Source organism: Dendrobium catenatum, unplaced genomic scaffold (assembly GCF_001605985.2).
Source record: "Dendrobium catenatum unplaced genomic scaffold, ASM160598v2 fragScaff_scaffold_211, whole genome shotgun sequence".
Classification (NCBI taxonomy): Eukaryota; Viridiplantae; Streptophyta; class Magnoliopsida; order Asparagales; family Orchidaceae; genus Dendrobium; species Dendrobium catenatum.
In genome coordinates, this window is record NW_021318673.1 from 207,786 (window position 1) to 221,484 (window position 13,699).

Here is a 13,699-nt window from a genome sequence, read left to right on the forward strand (position 1 = left end):
TCGAAGATTCGAATTCTGAATCTTTTGATTGGTAGCTAAAACTCTCAATCAACAGATTAAGATGATCAGTTCCTTATTGGAAGAGAATATCAGGCTTGAAATCTTGACTACTTAATTGTTTTTCTGGCTTTCATCTATGTGATGGTATTTCAGAGGAAAGACGGAGATGAGCTTAACCTGTTTGGAGCGAGTGCGTGGCCATAAATTGAACATGGATTTTGTTGCATTCATCATTTAATGAAAGGCCGGTTAGCTTTAGACCAATATAATATATCAACTCTTTTATAAACTTACAAATTAAAATTGTAATATAATAATTAAAACTCAAGCAAATATTAGTGTGAATGTGATGTTTTGTAAAGTTTAGTATGTCCAACTTCTAAATATATAAATTTATAGGGATATTTTAATTTATACATTTTAACATATTTTATGATGGTAGAGCCTGAATTTTTCATCTTAACATTATATAGAATTTACATATATATACACAAAATTGGACTTCATCTTTACAAAAATGACTCTTATTATTTTCCAAGTAGATTTCATTACTCTCAAAAGAGCTTAAGGCTTCATTTGAGATAGTTTTTTTTAATGCTTCTTAAAATAATTTTTTAGTATAAATATTTTTATTTTTGTACTAAAATGTTTCTTTTAGAAGCATTAAAAAAGTAGTTCTGAATGAAACATAAATGGATGAGAAATGATGAATAGAATCAATAAAGCTACATTGATTTTTTTTTTTAACATTTAAGTCAATTAAAAGTTAAATTCAAAGATAATCAAATCAAAGCTCACAATCAAAAAGAGGAAAATGAGCTGCGTGCTTCATTGATTTTCATTTGCTTGCATTACATGCTTAGCTAATACGACTAAATACTGAAAATAACAAAACTAAGATCAAATCATGATAAGTAGGCTAAGCCCACTACGTCGCCGCCCTGCTTCTGCGCCCACTTCATCTGCGTTTTTCAGAAGTTGTCTCCATGTTCTCCTACCAAGTCAGATATCTGTAAGTAACGAACCGGGTTAATTACTATGGTAATTCACTCATGTACATCCTTTCTATATAACACAGTGTAATACAACTTAGCGGATATGAATGAAAGCCATGAGTTACTGTTCATCGTCTTCTTCCCTCAGTCTTTTCTGCTCTGTCTTCCGTTTGTTGAGCTTCATCATGGCATCAGAGCTTGATGCCTAACGACTCTTCTTCCGGTTACTGGTGAAGATGGGAGATTCATCAGCCTCAGCTCCAAACACTCCACCACTGGCTGTTGTGACATCCGACGCAACAGCTACTTCCATTGATGTAGTTATTCCTCCTACTCTCAAGTTTCTCCTTGCTAACATCAAGAACATGATCAACGTTCAATTGCTACCAGACAATTATCCTACATGGTGGTCTGCCATCTACAAACTGTTTGCGGCCAACCACTTCTCTGGATACTTGGACGGAAACATTCTTTGCCCTCCCAAACATCTCTTAACCGCCACTGGGCAGTTAACGCTAAATCCTCAGTTTTCTTCTTGGTCCTTGATTGATCAAAACTTGTCTGTCACATTATTCTCTACAATTTCGCCGTCCATTCTCCCTTACATCCTGACCTTGGAAACTTCTTCCTCTATCTGGAAAACTTTAGAGAATCGCTTCTTCTCTACCAATCGGTCAAGAGTTATCCAGCTAAAAAATGAGCTGCATTCGCTATCTATGCAGAACAAATCCATGACAGACTATTTGGCTTCCATTAAAAGCATAGTGGACAATATTCGAGCTGCTGGAGGTACTATCGACAGTAAAGACATCCTGCATTACATCTTAAATGGATTACCCCTTTCTTACCAGTCCTTCAAAACAACAATTCGAAGCTCCCTTCAACCCATACACTTGGACGATCTGTACTCACTTCTTTGCAGTGAGGAAGTTCATCAAACTACAGATGCAGCTCATGAATTATCCTTCTCCAATACTTCTCAGCTACCTGGCGGATCAACTGCTCTGTTTTCTACCCATGGAAGATCCCGTGGTCGATTCTCCTCCAACCGTGGATGCGGCAGGTCTTACTCCAACAATGCCAACATAGCTGCTCCTCGAACACCAAGATTTGAAGGAGAGTGCCAAATCTGTGGGAAGCGCGGTCACTCTGCCATGAACTGCTGGCACAGAGGAAACTTCAATTACACTGCTCTGACCTTTGCCTCTTCTGTTGCATTAATAGAAGATCCTGAACCATCTCCCTGGTACTTGGACAGTGGGGCTTCAGCTCATCTAACACCAGATGCTCTTCCTCTTCAGCAACCACAGACATATTTTGGTAGAGATCAGGTATTCGTGGACAATGGACATTCACTTCCCATCCAAAATGTAGGTAACAGTCTGCTACCGACACCTACTCGTAAGCTCCATCTCAAACATCTCTTCCATGTTCCTAAACTTACTCACAGACTTATCTCAATCTCCAAATTAACTAACTACAACAACTGTTCCATTACGTTTGATAAATCTGGTTTTTGTGTCAAGGATTTGACGACCAAACAACCGCTTCTTCTCGGACAATGCCATAATGGGCTCTACCCCATTCCGTTCAAGCCATCCATCGTTGCGGCATCCACAAATGTTGCTCCATCTCATTCAACTTCACCTCGTTCTACTTTATCTTGGCACCGAGGGTTGGGTCATCCTAATCAAAAGACCATGGCTGCTATTTCTAAATCGTTTCATTCCTTATGTTTTTCTTCTTTAGATTCACTATGTAATGCCTGTGCTCTATATAAGAGTCATCGGCTACCTTTTTCATCTTCCGAACATGTATCTTCTTTTCCGTTAGAATTAATCCATATGGATGTTTGGGGTCCATCCCCTGTGGTATCAAATGATGGTTTTCGTTATTTTCTGGTTATCATAGATGATTACACCAAATATACTTGGGTTCATCTATTAAAACAAAAACACAAAGTACCTTATTCTCTGGTTAACTTCATCAAACAAATTGAAAAACATTTAAATTCATCTGTTCGAACTATCCAAAGTGACAGAGGAACTGAATTCACTAACTCTTACCTCAAAGCCTTCACTCTATCTCACGGCATAACTCACCAGTTCTCTTGTCCCTACACGCCCCAACAGAATGGCATCTCAGAACGAAAAAATCATCATATCTTAGAAACTGCCAGAACTCTTCTCCTCGACGCCAATCTTCCATCCTATCTCTAGCATGGTCTGCTGCTGTTCTAACTGCAGTATTTCTAATAAACTATCTTCCCTCACATTATACTACATTCAAATCTCATTATCAATTACTTTATAATGTGCCTCCTGATTACTCTATCCTTCTTCCCTTTGGCTGCCGTTTCTATCCCTGGACATGGCTTTCCGCTCTGCATAAACTTGCTCCTCGATCTGTCGCATGTATCTTTATTGGTTATACCACAAACTACAAAGGTTATAGGTGTTATAATCCTTTAACTAACAAAACCATAATTTCTCGACATGTTCGGTTTGTTGAATCCCTCTTTCCATCCATCTTCTCTAACTCTACCACCCCCCAACAATCAAACACCTCTACTCCAAGTTCTTATATTCCTCCTTCTCCACCAACCACAGTCACTCTCTCCCCCAAAACTACAATTAATTATATAACTCCTGCTCCATCTGTTTCTACTTCTCCCAATCCTACCTCTCCTATAAACTCTTCTACTGCAACTTCTAGCACCTCTACCTCCCCTGTACCTCCAATGCCCAAACCCAACCACCCAATGATCACCAGATCTCAAACTGGAACTCTTAAACCGAGAGTTCTCCTAGATCTTGCGCATACCATCCATCCTACGCCTACCTATTTCTCTACCACCAATAAAGACTCAAATTGGCGGCAAGCAATGTCAATTGAATTCAGAGCTCTCCAAGCTCAAGGCACTTGGTCTCTTGTGCCGCGTCCAGCTCATCAACCCATCATTGGGTGCAAATCAATTTACAAAATCAAGCCTTTATCCAATGGCAACATTGCTCGCTATAAAGCCCGTCTGGTTGCGCAGGGTTTCAAACAATCCTATGGTATTGATTACTTTGAAACCTTCAGTCCAGTTGTCAAGCATACAACAATTCGTTTACTGCTGCTGGTTGCTCTTCATCATGGCTGGGAAATACATCAACTTGATGTTATGAATGCATTTCTTCATGGAGCTTTAACGGAGACCATTTATATGGATCAGCCTCAAGGATTTGCAGATCCACATTTTTCGGATCACATGTGCTTGCTGCACAAAGCCATCTATGGCTTAAAACAGGCACCGCGCCTTTGGTTTGCCACTTTCACGAATTATCTCAAAACTCAAAATTTCATAGTCAGTGCATCAGACCCTTCCTGCTTTCATCTGCATAAGGATAATCTCCACATATACATATTAGTGTATGTTGATGACATTTTGATCACAGGCAGTGATCAGCAATACATCTCATCCTTGATAATTAAGCTTGCAGAGCGATTTCTAACAAGAAATCTTGGCCCATTGTCTAAATTTCTTGGCACAGAATTTATACAAACTATGGATGGCTACCATCTCTCACATCAATCATACATAACCGACCTGCTGCATACTGCCTCCATGTCAAACTGCAAACCACTCCTCACGCCATTACCGTCCAAGTTTCCCACAGACACCAATCTTACTCTGCCGTTCTCTCAATCACACTTTTTTCGTAAATTAGTTGGCTCACTACAGTTCATTACCTCCACCCGTCCTGATATAGCGTTTGCCGTAAATAAACTCTGTCAGCATATGCATAATCCTCAACTACTTCATTTTCAGTTACTTAAACGTGTTTTACGATACCTAAAAGGCACCATCACTCATACTATGTTTCTTCCGAAAACTGAGCTAATTCTCTCTGCCTAATTGACTATGACTGGGCTGGTGATCAGCTTGATCGTAAGTCGACAACATGTTACTGTCTTTATTTAGGCGATGCACTGCTTACCTAGTTAGTTAAAAAGCAAACAACAGTAGCCCGGTCTTTGACAGAAGCCGAATACCATTCCACGGCCGCATCATCAACAGATATAAACTGGACTCGACGCCTTTGTGAAGACTTCCTTCTCCCTCAACCAACCACGAAGCTGTTCCACGACAACATTTCCGCAATGTCCATTGCCTGTAATCTAATCTTCCATGCTCGCACAAAGCATATTGAGATAGATCATCATTTCATCCGGGAATGCATCCAGGCTAACCACATTGCGGTACATCACATTTCCACAATAGACCAAGTAGCTGATATCTTCACCAAGTGTCTTCCCTCCTCTCGTCTTCTCGAGCTCCGCAACAAGCTTCTGGTCGTTCCTCCCGTCAGCTTGAGGGACGGTGATAAGTAGGCTAAGCCCACTACGCCGCCGCCCTGCTTCTGCGCCCACTTCATCTGCGTTTTTCAGAAGTTGTCTCCATGTTCTCTTGCCAAGTCAGATATCTGTAAGTAACGAACCGGGTTACTATGGTAATTCACTCATGTACATCCTTTTTATATAACACAGTGTAATACAACTTGCGAATATGAATGAAAGCCATGAGTTACTGTTCATCATCTTCTTCCCTCAGTCTTTTCTGTTCTGTCTTCCGTTTGTTGAGCTTCATCAAATCATTATCACATTGTAAGGCCTAAGACGGAAAATGCTGTTATAAATGAAGGGTAAGGATGAACCAAAAGTGAGATAATTAATTACTTCAACGGTAGAATTGCCCAATGCGATCGCATCAGATTTTTATCCAATACGGCCATTCATTTTGTATTTAGTGCTCCACCGTCAATGTTGCTGCAAGCTTTGGTGTGCCTATGCAACGTGCTTGCTTGTGCAGTAATGGACAACCTAGGACTTATAGTCAGTAGTACGTGAAAAGTGACTTGATGTATCCAACTGAGCTAATAATGATAAAATTGAAACAAAAAAGTTGAAAAGTTTAACCAAATGAGACGTGCGGGGTAGCTCAGTGGTTGAGCGAAAAAATTCTTCCCGCAGGCTCCCAATTCGACCTCCAACGGCCCCGAAAAAGAAAAATTTTGATCAAATTTTCAAAAGTATCATGATTTTAAAATGTATTATAAAAAATATCTTAATAATAAATAAATTTAAAACGGTCATCTAAGTAAATAGTAAACATGTTTTTGAAGAAAACGCAAACAATGTCATGTTTTACATTGAAAACAGAAAGAATTTATGAGTTTTACATTGAAAATGCAATCCACAACTGCGTTTTCTATAAATAACATAATCCACTACTGTTGTATATGATGCTTTTATGCTAGCCGTAACTTATTTTCAAGAGAGAGAGAGCGCAATAGAGATAGGATATGAATATAGAGACTTTTAAAATAATTAATTAAATTTTAATTACTTTAAATTTCATAAATAGTATAGTAAAATAATGTTAAATTATTTTTAATATTATGTATTTTTAATTATTATATTTATAGAATAATTAATGGAAAATTTATTTTAAAAGGTTTCTAAATTTAAATGAAGTTATAATTATTTTTCAAATATTTATATAAATTCTATTAATATTATATCAGTACTATTAATTATATTAATAGATAATCTAATATTCTAATTTATAAAATTTCGTAATTGATACGCACTCAAAAAATTTATCTTGATCAGGCACGAATCTTGATGCAAAACCAAGTTGGAAACTTCCAAAATTAAAAGTGTAACTATCTGAACTTTGATTTCAACAAACTTATAGTCGAACTGAACGTCTCGAAAATACGAACCCAACGATGCCAAATTCGACTCAATCCGAGCCCAAATGAGTCCAAATCAAGGACCTGAAGCGATGTTGGAAGGTTCGAACCCCAATTTGGGTTATCAAACGATTTCCAAACATGACGTGCTTATAGTCAAATCGAGCGGCTCAACGAGGCAAATCCAATGTGCCCAAGATCGCCAAATTCCAACATCATTAAAACCTTCAAATGTCTGATGAACGGTACATGATCAAGGGATTCAATATCGGCCGTCCATCCAACCACTTCCCATTTACCCTTGATCTCTCACCTATTTACGGGACATGCCACTCCAGAAATATATAAATACACCCCCCATTTCTCTTGAAAGGGGGCCGAAGTAAGAAGAGAATAAGAGAAGAGAAGGAAGAAGCTCCTCCTCGACCACCACCGGAGTTTCGTCGGACCACCGCCGGACCTTTGCCGGACCACCACTTGAGGCCCTCACCTCCGTCGGATCACCGTCTAACGTCGTTGCTTAGCCGGACCACCACTTGAGGCCCTCACCTCCGTCGGACCATCGTCTGACGTTGTTGCTCCACCAGACCACCACTTGAGGCCCTCTCCTTCCTCGACCACCGCCAGACCACCACTTGAGCCCCTCACCTGTACCGGACCACCGCCTGACACCGTTGTTCCGCCGGACAACCACTAGAGGCCCTCACCTCCGCTGGACCATCGCCTGATGTTGTTGCTCCGCCGGACCACCACCTGAGACCCGGACTTCTGCCGAACCACCACTTGAGGCCCTATGCTCCACCAAAACATCATCTGAGGTCCGAACTTCTGCTGGACCACTACTTTAGGCCCTATGCTCCACCATAACATCAACTGATGCCCGAACTTCCGCCAGACCACTACTTAAGGCCTTGAGTTCCACCAGGCCACCACTTGATGCACTAAGTTCTCCCAGAATACTACCGACCTCCATCACCAAACAACGGTCTTTCTGACCCTAGTCTCCTGCCGACTACTGTCCTTCTGACCTCTGTCACCTACTATGGTCCATCCGACCTCCATCTCTAGACAACGATCTTTCCGGTCTCCATCCTACCGACTATGGTCGTGCCGACCAAGCAAACATATCTATATTGTAACACCCAACATGTAATGCGCTCTATATGATGTATATTTGTATCATCAAGCCAAGGCCTTCTCCCAAGGAAGGGCCTCATTTGTAATCGACTGCAAATACTAGTGAATTCATTCAAACTGGGTCAGGCCCCATGGTTTTCCCCCTTTTAAGGGGTTTTCACGTAAAAACTCTAGTGTCTCTTATGAACGCTACACCCTCTCGATCGCTTATCTGATTGTGTGCTGGATCTTCGCACAATGCTAAGACGTTAAATTATATATTTCTCTACCACCGTGAATATTCCAGGATGAAACAATAATAAATAATATTAATAAAAATATATATACAAAAAATTATATATATATATATATATATAAAATTAAATGATATTAATAGATAGTTTGATATATAATATTCACTACAGGAAATTCATGCATTTCCGGCGGTCTGGACCGACGGTTATGTAACCGCCTGTTTTTTACCGGCGGTTATTTAATTAACCGTCGTCGTAATTAGCGGCGGTCAAGTAACTGTCGGTTAGCCTGTTGGTATTATTTCTTACCGGCGCGTTATCGGCGACTCGAACCGCCGGTTTAAAGTGAATTGTTTCTGGTGGTCCAAACCGTCGGTAAGCTGCTAAAAACTGCCCTAAATTAAGCCATCTCGAGCCTTCCATTTCATTTCCTCGCATCCTTCTCTCTCTCCCTAAAAATAGTCGCCACCATCTCCTCCGCCCTCTCGCGATCGAGCGTGCCTCCTGCACAGGAATCCGACCGCCGACAAGCTTCCTCCGACCGAAGATGAAGCCCGCACTCTAGCGTCAATGCATGGCCGAAGATCTAGCCCCCACTGCTGTGTGAAACTGGCGTCCAAACTGTAACCCTTGGTTTGTGTTGTTTATTTTTTATTTAGAAATCTTTATGTTTTATGTTAGATTGTAAGATATTACTCGTTAAATTCATCATCATCCACTTTTCCATGATTTATGACTTGAAGCTACACCCTAAAGAAGCATTCAAAAGATGATAGTTTCACTAGCATAAGTAAAAGCATTAGTTCTAATCCAAAAGAAAAAAAGAGAAATTCAAATAAAATAGTGATCTCTTGGAGTTGCTTCACTCTATTCATTTCCATCATAATGATCATAATGTTAACTCTTGCCTCAATAAAAGTTTATTTTGATTATTTTAATCAAAATGGTTATTAGGTCAGGTTCGAGTCATTTAGGTTACTAGCAGGACGAATTTGGATCCTTATTTTTAGTCTGTTTATTAAACAGGTCGAGGTCGAGTTTACCGGATTTGGTTCGAGTCAATTGTGGGTTAGACCCAGCCTGTTGGCCTATTTTGACACCCCTAACTCAATGCATCTCTCCCACATTCCAACAAATTTGTTGATTGGAGTAATTAACCATTAGCTTTTTTTCAAAATCAATCAAATTGAGTTTCACCTTGAAATAAATGCATCCTCACTACTTGACCATACCATATCGTCAATAAATAAATACCACAAACACTATAGGAAAATCGTCCATTACCAGAAAAAATTTTCAGCGAATATTTCCAATTACTGTCAGTAATTCCAGCGGTCACTTGACTGCCAGTAACGTCGCTGATTGTTGTAAGCAATTTTCACCTTCCATTGACATTAATTATTAGCCCATCCACATATAACAATGTCTTAATATAATAAAACTCATTGTAATATCAATATATTTTATGGATTTATTCTCGCGTGATGATTTTGTACGAGCTCGGGAAAGTCGTCAGTCTACTGGTGAGGGATCATCTTCAGGATCGACCCAGTATTCTGAGTATCATACATGTTCAGATGTTGTTGGAGGAAGGCAGAGGGGGAGGGTATATGGCTTGGGTTCGCAAGGCTTTATTTATAAGAGCAATTTATTCACCTAAGTATTTTATGATCCAAGTGGAGCTGAAGAAAGTATAAGCCAGAGGGTTGCAGCACTGACAAGACAGATAAAAGAGATGAGAAATGTTCAAAATGAGATGCAGGCAGAGCTGCGATCCTATAGAGATAAAAATCAAAAGAAAAAAGAGCAATAGTAGCCACATGCATCATCATACAACGAGGACATGGATGAGGATTAATACTCTTATTTGTTTGATGAACTTATGATGAACTTATGTGTGAACTTATTTGGTTTGATATACTTATTGTGTTAAAGTACTTATGATGAGTTTATTTGTTTAGTTATGAACTTATGATGAGTTTATTTATTTTGATGAACATATTTGTGATAACTGTTATGATTGATTATAGTGGCGTGTTGTTCATATGTTGTATTTTTTTATGCACGTTTAGAGTATAGGGTGAAATTAAGTAAATATAGAGGATATGCTATCAATATTTTTTTCAAATGCTATAGGTTTCTAACGGTCAACCGGTAGTTTGGCCGCTGGTAACGTCGATAGTGAACAGCTAATTATAGCCGATAGAAGTTTACTAAAGCCGCCGGTAATTACTAGCAGTTTACCGACAGTGGCCAGTTGTTATCCGGCTATAATTCAGCGGTTTAGCCGCCGATAATTCCTTCGGTTATGGCCTCCGGTAAGCCGCCGGTGATTTATCGGTGGCTTGCCAGCGGTCTATGGTGTTCAAACGACAATGACCTGACCGTTTGGTTGTTGGTATTACTGTTGGTTTTGACAGCCAGTATGCTACTGGTAAATAATCGACGGTCACCGGCGTTACGATCGTCGGAAATAACTGGCAGAATAGGGCGGCCAGAAAACTGCTGGTGAATAAAACCACCAGAAAAAGACCGTCGAAAATCATTTCCTACGCGGTTTTTACCGACGATTTTTAAACTGCCGCAAAGCTGACGGTTTAGAACAAAATCGCAGGAAATCTTATAATAACTGTCGGTAATGTATGAATTTCCTGTAGTGATTTTAAACTACAAAAAATTATATTAAATTAGATAACAAAAAATTATATTAAATTTCTGAACTCATAAACAACATTCCAACAACAACTAAAACCATAGATTGAGAACCAAATTAAAACATACATGAACGTACAGATCATTAAGGTATACTAACTTCAACGATAACAAACATAAAGGACATTAACATCACATTCATTTAAAACATAATTAGGAGCTCATTACGAAGTTATAAAAGCATAACAATTTCAACGATTTTTTATCAAGATGAGTGTACAAGCTTGGAGTTAGGTTTGGGTTGGACAACAACCAAATTTCTATTGAAACCAATACTGGATGCATTGCCAATCTAACGCATTAAGAAACTTATTCCTCTTTTTACCTGATCAATATATCAGATTCTCATATATCTTAACGATGAATGCATCTGCCACAGGATATCATTTTCGATAGAGAATATAATGACATATATCGGCTGTTGGGTTGTCCATAATCACCTCAATCAATCCATCTTTAAGCCTTCTTATTTCAGCATGTCTTGCCTTCAAAATCTTCATTGGTGTCAGATGTCCTACCATTTCCATAACCCTCCTTTGCACATATTTTCAACCTTCTTCGTTCAAACCGTCTTCATCCTTGTAAGAGCTGATCATCATAACTAAGCCATGTGTCCCATAATATACAATCTTCCATTTCAGACCAATAATGTATACAACAACGATAAAGCTCATTCAATATAGTATTCTCCTATAATACATCATCACTAAAATATGCTAAACATTACTTTAACCTAGTATTGCCCTCCATAGTCATGCTCTTCAAAGAAATTTTTTTTCCGATACATTGCATAATAACATAAAACAAGCATACGAAATTCTATAAAAGAAGTTTAGAATGAAATGAATGAGCTGCATACATCAATTTATGGGCAATGTCTATCAGTTTTTATGATCAATTATGAGTTCCTAATAATAAATAAATAGCACAGAGTGATTTGATAGCATATGATTGTTTGATTGATTAAATATAACCTGATTTGACAACACATGATGACTTAACAACATATACTAAGTTGATAATACTAATTGATTTGACAGCATAGTTGAATTTCACAATCGAAATTTATATATAATTAAAAAAATTAAATCATAAAATTCATATATAATATATATTAAAAACTAAATGATTTACATTTAAAAAAAAATACTATAAAATATAAATTATAAAATTTAGAGAAATCAGATTATTTAATTTGTAAATGCATATCAAAAGACTACTTTCATTATAACAAAGATATTACATAATATGAAATATTTACACATTAAAGTTCAAATATAATACATCTTTCATTCTTCCTGAATTGTAACTACCTCCTCTTCATGTGTCGGAGAGCATCTATTCCAGGGGTGTATCTTAAGGGTTCACGCCTACTCCTATGGAGTTGTGGTTCTTCTTCTTGCTCACGCTCCCTTTCCTCATGTGCAGTGCTCATGTCTGATTGTACTTATTCAATAATCATGCATGCTGAGTTGGAGTTCTAGGCCAGCCAAATAGAGTCATCCACATGAGATTTTTTCAAGTCATATGAAGCTTGTGGCCCACAGGAAGATGTCATTGCGAGTTTGCGACCCATTATAATTTTGGAATAGTCCAATGCCCTACTCCTTTTGCTTAAGATGAACTCCCTTCTCCCTGTATTATAGATGGGCATGCTCCCGTCATTCCAAAAGGTCTGGGTGATCCTACATACGTGGAATGTCTTAGAGGGTCAACAAGTTTTGATTGTAATCCTAAAGCATGAGACATTGTTCTCCTAGCAGACTGCTCCATCTATGCACTTCATCCTCCTCGTCAAGGTTGTTGGCCAGTGGTGTTTATATACAGGGATTGCTCTACTTATCTTACAAGTTCAAAAATCTTTTGGTTATTCTATTGGATTTACTTAATTTTATTTAGGTAATTATTCTTAGCTTTATTTTACACTCGCATATGAAGTAAGATGAAGGCTAGAATATGCGTATAACTTGAGAAATAATTATATTTGCAAAGAATTTTAAAGAAGTATGATAAATTAAAGATAATATGTATATAAACCATATAATCTCAAACAACACAAATTAATGAAAATGAGGCTTCATAAATCAACTCTAAATAAGTGTGAGATAATGATAATAATGATGGTAAAGATGATGATGATTTCTAAGAATTTTATTAGATTTCAATATCAAAAAGAATTGTTGTGATATGGGCCTATCAAAGTATGTTATGCTCATCTTCTAGCCTCTCATTTGTATGTCTCGGTTATAATTCAATAGTATATGAATGACTAAAATTAAATGCATATATAAAAATAGACTTAATAAAGCTTTGTTGTGAGGTTAACAAATCTGATTAGCTCACATATGAATCTAAGATAATTTACACATAAAGACTTGATAAAGCTTTGTTATGAGGTTAACAAAGATCATTAGCTGATAATTATTTAAATGCTTGGCAACTTTTAATGAGTTTCACATTGAATATGAATTCAATAGGATGAATTCCCTTGGTGAATCCTCTTGGATGAGTAAGCTGATAACCTTGACATGTTGATCTACTAAACTTTCAGACTTTGTGGATCCTTCAAATAATTTTAATATCCATAATCCATGACTTATTAAAGCTTCGTTAGGGACAATTTTTTTACTGCTTCTTAAAGCAACTTTTTAGTATTAAAATTTTTGTTTTTATAATAAAAAATCACTTTAAAAAACAGTAAGAAAGCCATCCCAAATGAAGTCTAATGCTTCATTTGGGACAGTTTTCTTACTGCTTCTTAAAGCAGCTTTTTAGTTCAAAAATTTTAATTTTTAAATTAAAAAGCTTCTTTAAGAAGTAGTAAGAAAGTAATCTCAAATGAAGCTTAAATATTGACAGCATACATAGATTTATATGTGTA